Source organism: Pristiophorus japonicus, chromosome 4, assembly GCF_044704955.1.
Source record: "Pristiophorus japonicus isolate sPriJap1 chromosome 4, sPriJap1.hap1, whole genome shotgun sequence".
Taxonomy (NCBI): domain Eukaryota; kingdom Metazoa; phylum Chordata; class Chondrichthyes; family Pristiophoridae; genus Pristiophorus; species Pristiophorus japonicus.
In genome coordinates this window covers 72,028,632-72,038,523 of record NC_091980.1, presented here as the reverse complement: position 1 = coordinate 72,038,523, position 9,892 = coordinate 72,028,632, and the positions used below count along the sequence as shown (strand labels likewise).

Below are 9,892 nucleotides of genomic sequence, written 5' to 3'. Positions count from 1 at the left end.
TCTTCTATAACCTCTCCATGGTCCTGATATCCTTCCTAAACTGCGTAAAACTGGACGCAGTATACTAACTGTGGCGTAATCAATTATTTGTATTGGTTTAGAAACATAGAAAATAGGTGCAGGAGTAGGCCATTCGAGCCTGTACCACCATTCAATATGATCATGACTGATCATGTAACTTCAGTACCCCATTCCTGCTTTATCTCCATACCCCTTGATCCCTTTAGCCGTAAGGGCCACATCTAACTCTCTTTTGAATATATCTAACAAACTGGCCTCAACAACTTTCTGTGGGAGAGCATTCCACAGGTTCACAATTCTCTGAGTGAAGAACTTTCTCATCTCAGTCCTAAATGGCTTACCCCTTATCCTTAGACTGTGACCCCTGGTTCTGGACTTCCCCAACATCAGGAACATTCTTCCTGCATCTAACCTGTCCAATCCCGTCAGAATTTTATATGTTTCAATGATATCCCCTCTCATTCTTCTAAATTCCAGTGAATATAAGCCTAGTTGATCCAGTCTTTCTTCATATGTCAGTCCTGCCATCCCGGGAATCAGTCTGGTGAACCTTCGCTGCACTCCCTCAATAGCAAGAATGTCCTTCCTCAGATTAGGAGACCAAAACTATACACAATATTCCAGGTGTGACCTCACCAAGGCCCTGTACAACTGCAATAAGACCTCCCTGCTCCTATACCCAAATCCTCTCGCTATTAAGGACAACATGCCATTTGCCTTCTTCACCGCCTGCTGTACCTGCATGCCAACTTTCAATGACTGATGTACCATGACACCTAGGTTTCGTTGCACCTCCCCTTTTCCTAATCTGTCACCATTCAGATAATATTCTGCCTTCCTGTTTTTGCCACCAGTGAATAACCTTACATTTATCTACATTATACTGCATCTGCCATGCATTTGCCCACTCACCTAACCTGTCCAAATCACCCTGCAGCCTCTTAGCATCCTCCTCACAGCTCACACTGCCTCCCAGCTTAGTGTCATCTGCAAACTTGAAGATATTACATTCAATTCCTTCGTCTAAATAATTAATGTATATTGTAAATAGCTTGGGTCCCAGCACTGAACCTTGCGGGTACCCCACTAGTCACTGCCTGCCATTCTGAAAAGGACCCGTTTATTCCTACACTTTGCTTCCTGTCTGCCAACCAGGTCTCTATCCACGTCAATACATTACCCCCAATACCATGTACTTTACTTTTGCACGCTAATCTCTTGTGTAGGATCTTGTCAAAAGCCTTTTGAAAGTTCAAATACACCACATCCACTGGTTCTTCCTTGTCCACTCTACTAGTTACATCCTCAAAAAATTCTAGAAGATTTGTCAAGTATGATTTCCCTTTCATAAATCCATGCTGACTTGTACTGATCCTGTCACTGCTTTCCAAATGCGCTGCTATTACATCTATAATAATTGATTCCAACATTTTCCCCAGCAACGATGTCAGGCTAACCGGTCTATAATTCCCTGTTTTCTCTCTCCCTCCTTCTTTTAAAAAGTGGGGTTACATTTGCTACCCTCCAATCCATAGGAACTGATCCATAGAATGTTGGAAAATGACTACCAATGCATCCACTATTTTCTCGGGCCACTTCCTTAAGTACTCTGGGATGCAGACTATCAGGCCCTGGGGATTTATTGGCCTTCAATCCCATCAATTTTCCTAACACAATTTCCTGACTAATAAGGATTTCCTTCAATTCCTCCTTCTCGCTGGACCCTCGGTCCTCTAGTATTTCTGGAAGAAACACAGAACACAGAAAATAGATGCAGGAGTAGGCCATTCGGCCCTTCGAGCCTGCACCGCTATTCAATGAGTTCATGGCTGAACATGCAACTTCAGTACCCCATTCCTGCTTTCTCGCCATACCCCTTGATCCTCCTAGTAGTAAGGACTACATCTAACTCCTTTTTGAATATATTTAGTGAATTGGCCTCAACAACTTCCTGTGGTAGAGAATTCCACAGGTTCACCACTCTCTGGGTGAAGAAGTTTCTCCTCATCTCGGTCCTAAATGGCTTACCCCTTATCCTTAGACTGTGACCCCTGGTTCTGGACTTCCCCAACATTGGGAACATTCTTCCTGCATCTAACCTGTCTAAACCCGTCAGAATTTTAAACGTTTCTATGAGATCCCCTCTCATTCTTCTGAACTCCAGTGAATACAAGCCCAGTTGATCCAGTCTTTCTTGATATGTCAGTCCCTATTTGGTTTGTTACTATTTATTTTCAAAATCTGTTGGGGTGATTTAATTTAAAAGTGTCTTGGGAATGTTTTTTAGATTTTTTATTTGGGTTTTTTGAAAAATTATTTTAATTCTATTTTTGGTGTTAGTCCCAACCGCAGCCTCGGGGTAAATTTTGATAGGTTTTTAAAATTTTTCGCTCATTTTCTTTAGGCATCGCCCAATCTACCCTAAATTACATTTTTCACCCAGATTGGGGGTACAAGGCCCATGTTTTTCGCTGGGCGGATTAAAAAAATACATTTCGGTAAGTTTTCGCCGGCGATAATCTTTCCAGCCGTTGCGGTTTTTTGGGCGGCAATCGGGCGCTGGGGAAATTCTAGCCCATGGGGATCGGGCGGGAAAGTGGAGCTAAGGTCGAAGATCAGCCATGATCCCATTGAATGGCGGAGCAGGCTTGAAGGGCCGCATGGCCCACTCCTATTTCTTATAACAGCGACAGAACGGAGGACCCGTTAATCTGGTCGAAGGGGAAGTGTTGGTAGGACACCGGGAGAACTTGCTGTTCCTCTTGCTGCACAGTGCAATGCCCCCCAGAACGGGCAGACATGGTCTTGGGGAAACAGAGAGACACTGTCCCAGGGCTTCACAGAATATCGTCTCCTCCCTCTTAAAGCCATAACGCTGTCGCTATGAAGGTTATTTGTTTCTTCCTTAGTGAAGACAGAACCAAAGTATTTGTTCAATTGGTCTGCCATTTCTTTGTTCCCATTAAAAATTCACCTCATTCTGACTGCAAGGGACCTACATTTGTCTTCACTAATCTTTTTCTCTTCACATTATTTGTTATGCTCTATATCCTATTTCTAACATCTTGTATTCCATGTTTTTTTAAACTTGCCCTCCCATTCTTAAAGAGTAGCTACCTCAACGCCTAAGTCTTTCTGTTCCTTTATTTGTTTTTCTTGTCTCTGATATCCCCTTATTCCTCTCAATGTGTTAACCCACATTTCTCCCTATAAAATGTCATCTGACAGCGCATCACAACCTGGCAACTTACATTACTCTGACCCCAGTCTATCTTTAGATAATTACCAAGTCACCCATTATTACAGCCCTGTTGTTCCTGCGGTTTTCCCCACAAGGAAACTCCCGTCCCGAATAGTCCCTGAGGTGAGGAGGGCAAGGCAGGGACGCGGTGCACTACGGGATTGCTGGCAAGGCGGCCGTCGCGCGGTGCATCGTGGGAGTCCTGGCAGACAGGGATGCCGCGGCGTGGTGGATTCTGGGTGTTTGTCAGGCCTGTTTTCACTCGCTCGAGCGGCTGCTGGAGGTAAGAAAGTGGCGTGTAACGAATAGTGGCGCTAAGAGGTTAAAATCCTTTGCATAGAATATGCCGGGTGGAACTGATCCGAAGGCGGGCGAGGCGAGGTTGTGTAGAAAGAGAGTCAAATTCCTGCTAGTTAACGGGGAGCGTCAGCGGCCGGTCGGCTTTAAACGGCAGTTTGTCATCGGCGGCCGCAGCCACCGCCATTTTGTATCAAAGGAAAAAACCTGCAGAAGACGCGCAGAGAAAATACTGAACTACAGGGAGCAGCAGTAGACCTGTAGGCAACAAATACACTTTCAAGAGGAATAACTAAACCTTCGGGATCAATATAAACCACTCGAGGAGAAAAAGCCTCGGGGATCAACAAATAATCCTTCGGGTATAAAATAATACTCTCAGGGATCAACAAATGTACCTCGGGGAACAGCAAATACATTTCAGGGAAGAAGAAATAAACCTCAATGATCTGTAATAAATCTCAGGGAGAAAAAAAAAACTGCAAGCGAGCAACAAATAAATCTCAAAGTTGTAAATAAACCACAGGAAGCAAAAAATAAACCATAAGGAGCAAAATTAAATCTCCGGAGTAACAAATAAACCTCCAGGTAGCAAATAACAAGCCTCGCAAAATGTGACTAATAAAATGGAATAAATCTCCAGGAGCAAAAGACAAACCACAAAGAGCACGCATTAAACTATGGGATGCAACAAATTGGAAAATGTCAGCTGGTACATTAGCCTGCCTCATACTGTTGTGGTATCATTTGTAATCCCACCTGATATCTCTTTGAAAAGGCGAAATAAAATCTTAGACCAAAAAAGGGGAAATTTCTCCCAAGCCCCTGAAGGTGATTAAACAAGTTCCTATTTCCCAATGCTCACTTTCATCCTTCTGCCCACCCGAGAGGAATGACGGGCCTTGGTTTAATTTCACCCGGCAGCATTCACTCAGTACTATACTGAAGGCTTTTAAACTCAATAGCAACTAATGAACCTCCTCTGAACCTTTTCCAGAGCCTGTATATCAGTGCCATGTGAGGGGACCAAAATTGGGCACAGAGAAGCCTGACCAATGCATTTTACAAGGGTGGTACTAAATCAAAATTTTGTAATAGTGGAACAAAGAAATAAGCTGTAGGAAGCAAAAGAAAGTCCACAAGGAGGAACAACTTCACTTGAATCAAAAAACACAGGAAAACAAGTGAACCATTGAGCTGCAAATAATGTCGAGGGCAAAAATCTCAGGGAGCAAGAGATAAATCTTGGAGCAAAAGTTTGAACGTCGAGCAAAAAATTGACCAAGGTGTAAAATAATTAATTTATATGGAGAAATTAATCAATAGAGACAGAGAGAGCAAAGAATCTCTGATATAAATCTTAAAACAAATAATCTGGTTTATAGATTAAAATGCTGACCCTTGTTGGAGATGGCAATAATTTTGAGAGAATGTGTGCCAAACACCAAATGTTACATGTGGAAAGAAGATAAACCATGGGTAGTGTAAGTAGCAGTAGTGGAACTTTATGGAGAAACTCAAAAGTTATGAGGGATACAATGAATTGAAGAAATGGACAGCAACAAAAACTTGCATTTATGTAGCACCTTTAATGTAAAAAAATATCTCATGGTGCTTCACAGGTACAAGGAAAAAATGGTTGCCAAAGCAAAGAAGCAGATATTAGGAGAGGTGAAAATCTTGATCAACGGTGTAAGTTTTAAAGGAGGAGAAAGAGATGAAGGAAAGGAATTACAGTGCGTTGAATCTAGGCGAGTTGAAGGCACGACTGCCAACAGTGAGGTGAAAGGGGGTGGGGAGGGAATGCCAGAGGAATGTATTCACAGGGTTTGTCGTGCTCAAGAATATTTCAGAAATGGGAAGGAGTGAGGCCTTTGTAGGATTTAAACACAAGGATGAGCAATCATGGAAAAATGTGAAAAGGAGCAGAATGAATCTGCCAGGCAGTGAGTAATAAACTTGCTAGAGAGTTAGTCATGAATCTGAGGAAACTAGGCAGTGATAATTGTGCGAGTAAGAGCATAATGGGTCTGTGATTGAGAAAATAAACATTATAAACCTCTAAGGCAGTGAATATGTGGGCATTCACAAGTAACCTACAAGATAGTGAGTATAAAATTAGTTGTGAATAAGAAGATAATGATCTGGTACTTCAGACCTGGCATAAGAGAATATGAATCTGTAAAAGCTCTCAAACAGTATGTCTGCGAGTGATTGCAAGAGAATAATAAAAATACGAAAGAGTTATGGGACATTAGGCTTAAGTGGGGACATGAATATACTGTATTAAATTAGTGACTAATTTAAATATGAAAGTAAGTTTCAACACGACTTTTCAAAAAAAGAATTATGATTAACTTCTGCACCTGTTTGATTTTTCATGTCTATTTTTGAAATTGTCTGGTATTTTAAGAAGGGTCATAAATTTTGTCTCGAATTTTAAAAAGGAGTCATAAAGATAATTTCTCTCTTACAATAAACCTGAAAATGGGAGCCTGGTTGTGGACAATTGTTATATGGGGATGTATGGCGCAGTAAGTTGGACACCGAGCTTTCACCTCTGGGACCAATTCCATTCTTATATCCAGCAATAGTCTGCACCCAATTCAAATTCAGCCCAGACTGATGGAATGATTAATTTTTTGTACAGTGATGGTGGTTAGGGTCCTTTTGTGAAATGAGTTTGGGTGGTCTTAATCCAATTCCTAGGGAACATAGACTATAGCACAAAACTGTTTCTTATTTAGCATTATTTGGATATCTTATTCAGAGAGGGCACAGGATGGTTGGTAAATGAAAAGAAAGTTGCACTGGCGCAGTAAGGTGTGATTAACTGAGGCAAGTTGTTGGGGCAGAGTAGATGGATCTTTACTCTCTAGCTGCGAGTACTTGGTGCTGATACTGGGTGTCTGAAAGAGGAAGAGTTTCATAACAAAAAATGGGTTTGTGTACCCTCAGGCCTGAATAAGCTCGAATCAGTGAGCCAACATGGGTGCTCCAGAATTCTTTCCATAGAATAGAGTGTGGGGTGGGAGACATTGTTGCTGAGGGCATGGTTGATGCAACTGCCCTCAAGCCAGCTTGGATTAAAAATCAAAATTTGTATATAGATGATAAATTCTATTTTACCTAAATGTGACAATAGTCTCGGTTATAGACTTACTACAGGTATTACAATTAAAGAACCCATTTCCATTTAATTTCATTTGAAAAGATAATGTGAGCTAAAATCAGAGCACTGTCATGTCTTTGGAGCATCTGATTAATTTTTTGTACAGTGATGGTGCCTGGTAAAGTTCTCATCCTCCCAATTTACTGTGCTCAACGCTATAGAATTGTTGGCCAGGGATGCTAGAGAGCTACTCCTGCCCATAGGACAATATCCACCATGTCTTAGGGAGAATACGAGGGGAAAGTCAGAATATTATCAATAGAGACCAGGAAACAAACAGTTTTTCTTTTGGTGGGGGGCAGGCATGATCTCACAAGCTGCTGACTTTCTTTTTAGGAGATGGAGTGTGTCTTGTTCTGTCCCTTCATGTCTCACAAATTGCTGCTTTGTCCTTGAGAGGGAATCCTCATAAGTCACTGCCTTCTGGGTCACTGCCATCAAATTGAGGAGGTGGACAAAGAAGATGTCTCAAAGTAACATTTGCTGAAAAGTGTACTATCTTTGTTTAGTACAAGAAACGACTGCTAATCTTTCAAATAAGTAACTTTTAATTAATTTCGTAAAATGGCTAAAAATCCAGTTTGAGGTATATCTTTTCTGCACGGCGCACTGGATATTACACATGTACAAGCCATATTTTAAACTTATGTAATATTCATTTAAATTAATTTGGTTAATTGAAGATGCAGAAATTTGCATTTTTTAAAGGTGGATTGTAACTTCGCTGATATATGCAGGAAACCCACTAGCCTAATGGATGTGGATAAAGAAGTGGATTAAGAACATTATGGCGTCTTACCGTGGGACTGAAATCTTCAGTACAAACACTTTACTTCCTGAATCAGCATATAGGCTTTTATTTTAGGCTTTCTTGTATGCTGTTGAGAGGCATTTACTGTCTTAAAACATTGACATGACATTTTTATTTTTAAACAGCTTATTTCAAAGAATTAAACATGAAGAATGGTGTGGGGATGCATTTTGCACAAAGTACTCCCCATCTCATGGTGTGGAGAGGGAATTCCTTTTTGAGATATCTTGATTGAAGCAAGATATTTTTGAAGAGCTGTTATTTTGATATCTGCTCATTTCCCAAGCCACCCCAGTGTCCCTCGTGTGTTTTGGAGTGCATCTGTTGATTTTTTTGCTCCTCTAATTCTCCTCCTTTCCAAAGATGCTGTATAACATCATACATGCTGACCATCCTCCAGTACCTCATCCAAATGGCCATTGCTCATATTTATGGTGAGGCAGTGAGGAATGGCTAATCAATGCAAAATATTCTTGTCCTCATCTGTTGTCCATAGATACGCACTTTATTGGCTAATTGACAATGCTGGTCATCACAGCTAAACTTGTCCTTGCCTGACATGTATGTAGATGCATTTTTAAGAGGAGAATAGATTGAACCTGAGCCCTTCCTGATCTGCTGCTCACAGGTCAGTAAATTTACCAGTTGAGACTCCCACCTACAGAAAAGGCACTGCTGACTGCATATCGAAGCATATTCAAGAATGATTGTTGACAGATTATGGTATCAAAAATTGGAGCCTTTCTGGGGTGCATGTGTACTGCCCATAATATATGCTGCTGAAGTGGCTTGGGATCTAGGTAGAGATACAAAATAATGGTAGTTCTCATGAGGTGAAAAATAAATTAATCTCTGAACAGGTAGAAGATAATTTGTTCATTTTGTTAATTAAAAAGGGGATTGTACCTTGCAAAGAAATTACTTTAGCTGTTTCTTCATAAAGTGGCATTGGTAGTAGTTGTAATTCTAATCTATAACTTAAAACATTCCAGTAGAGTATTTGGAGCATTCTTATCATAAGAGGGTAAATTTTTTTTGGAAGAGTAGACAAATACAATAGGCTCACTTCAGCTGATGCGGGTTGCAGGCTTGTGGGTTGGAATGAGTTAACATTTATTTTTAAAAACACTCTGAAGGACCATTAGTTAAAATGCACCCAAGCTTATTTTTAAAATAATTTAGTATGCACTCCTGAAAGAAAGTGAAATTGAAAAAAAGTACTATCTGTAAACTCGAGGAATATTTTATTTTGTTGAGACACACATTTATTAATGACAGGAAAATCTCTGCTGAATGAAGCAAGGCTCATGTGCACTGGGGAAGTTGAAAAGCCACCACATAGAAAACATCTCATCAGTTTTTTTCCCCTTGCTGCTACAATTTATTTCTCGAAACAGAAACCATTCAGTTTTGTTTGCTTTGCAGTATTTCCAATTGACCTAGATTTTCAGCTGAAGTGGAGAGTTATACAGTGATTTCCATTGAATCAATGTTTTTGACTTTTAAATATGTTTGAAAGATACATAAAACAAGATTTATTGCGGTACAGGTTAAGGAGATCAATTGATGTACATTGCAATGAACCCCCTTAAGAAAAACCTGTGACTAAATGCTCTGGGAATCATTTGTCCTTGAGAAATTATCTCCGAACCATATACTGTAGGAACTAAGCAATTTACTAAATGCACAAATTGACATCCAGTTGGGGAAAAAGCTCCTTTAAAAGACTTCTCCGCTTTCACTTCAGTTACTTTTATCTTTTCACATTGTTTAACATTTGATGGTCTGCATAAGATGAAGCCACCACTCAACATCTTTGGGCTTCCCACCCGCAATACTTGCCAAATTATTTTCATTATGTTACAGACTGTAACTATATGAACTGTCTGCTATGTCATGATAAAAAGTGAGTTCTGTAAGCAAACTGATCCTTATGATGCAAAGTTGCTCCATATGCATGCATTGTCAGAGGCTGTGGTCATTTTTTCAGTGCCTTCTAAAGAGACACTGTTCTCTTTCCCTTACATCCATGATGACTTTGATGCTCTCTGCTACATTAATGATGTCAGATTCTTCAGCCCCTATTGTTTTTTTTCACTGTGGGCATAGTCGCCCTTCATCTCTCATCAGGATTGCCTGCCGGATCCTTGCTTCTTCATTGTATTGTAGCCCAACAAGTCCCCATCTACCGTCCACTTGACTGAACTTTTTCTCGCCTTGAACAGCTTCTCTTTTAACTTCACTCCAGATAACTTCCAAATAAAATGTGTAACTGTGGGGACGGCATGAGTCCCAGCTTATGTTTCTTTTTGTAGATTATGTTGAGCATTTTTTGTTTCAGACCCAATTC

General features: G+C 40.5%; 1 protein-coding gene across 2 annotated transcripts in view; it reads left to right on the top strand.

The window, feature by feature from the left end:
- Positions 1-3,467: 3,467 nt before the first annotated feature.
- Positions 3,468-9,892, top strand: part of LOC139262958 (matrin-3-like) — an 81,733-nt gene continuing 75,308 nt past the window's right edge. Inside the window, exon 1 of one of the 2 annotated variants that reach the window (XM_070878337.1) lies at positions 3,468-3,545. The gene's annotated coding sequence lies outside the window, so the exon portion shown is untranslated. The remainder of the gene's footprint in view (positions 3,546-9,892) is intronic. The other variant, XM_070878338.1, reaches the window with a different exon arrangement.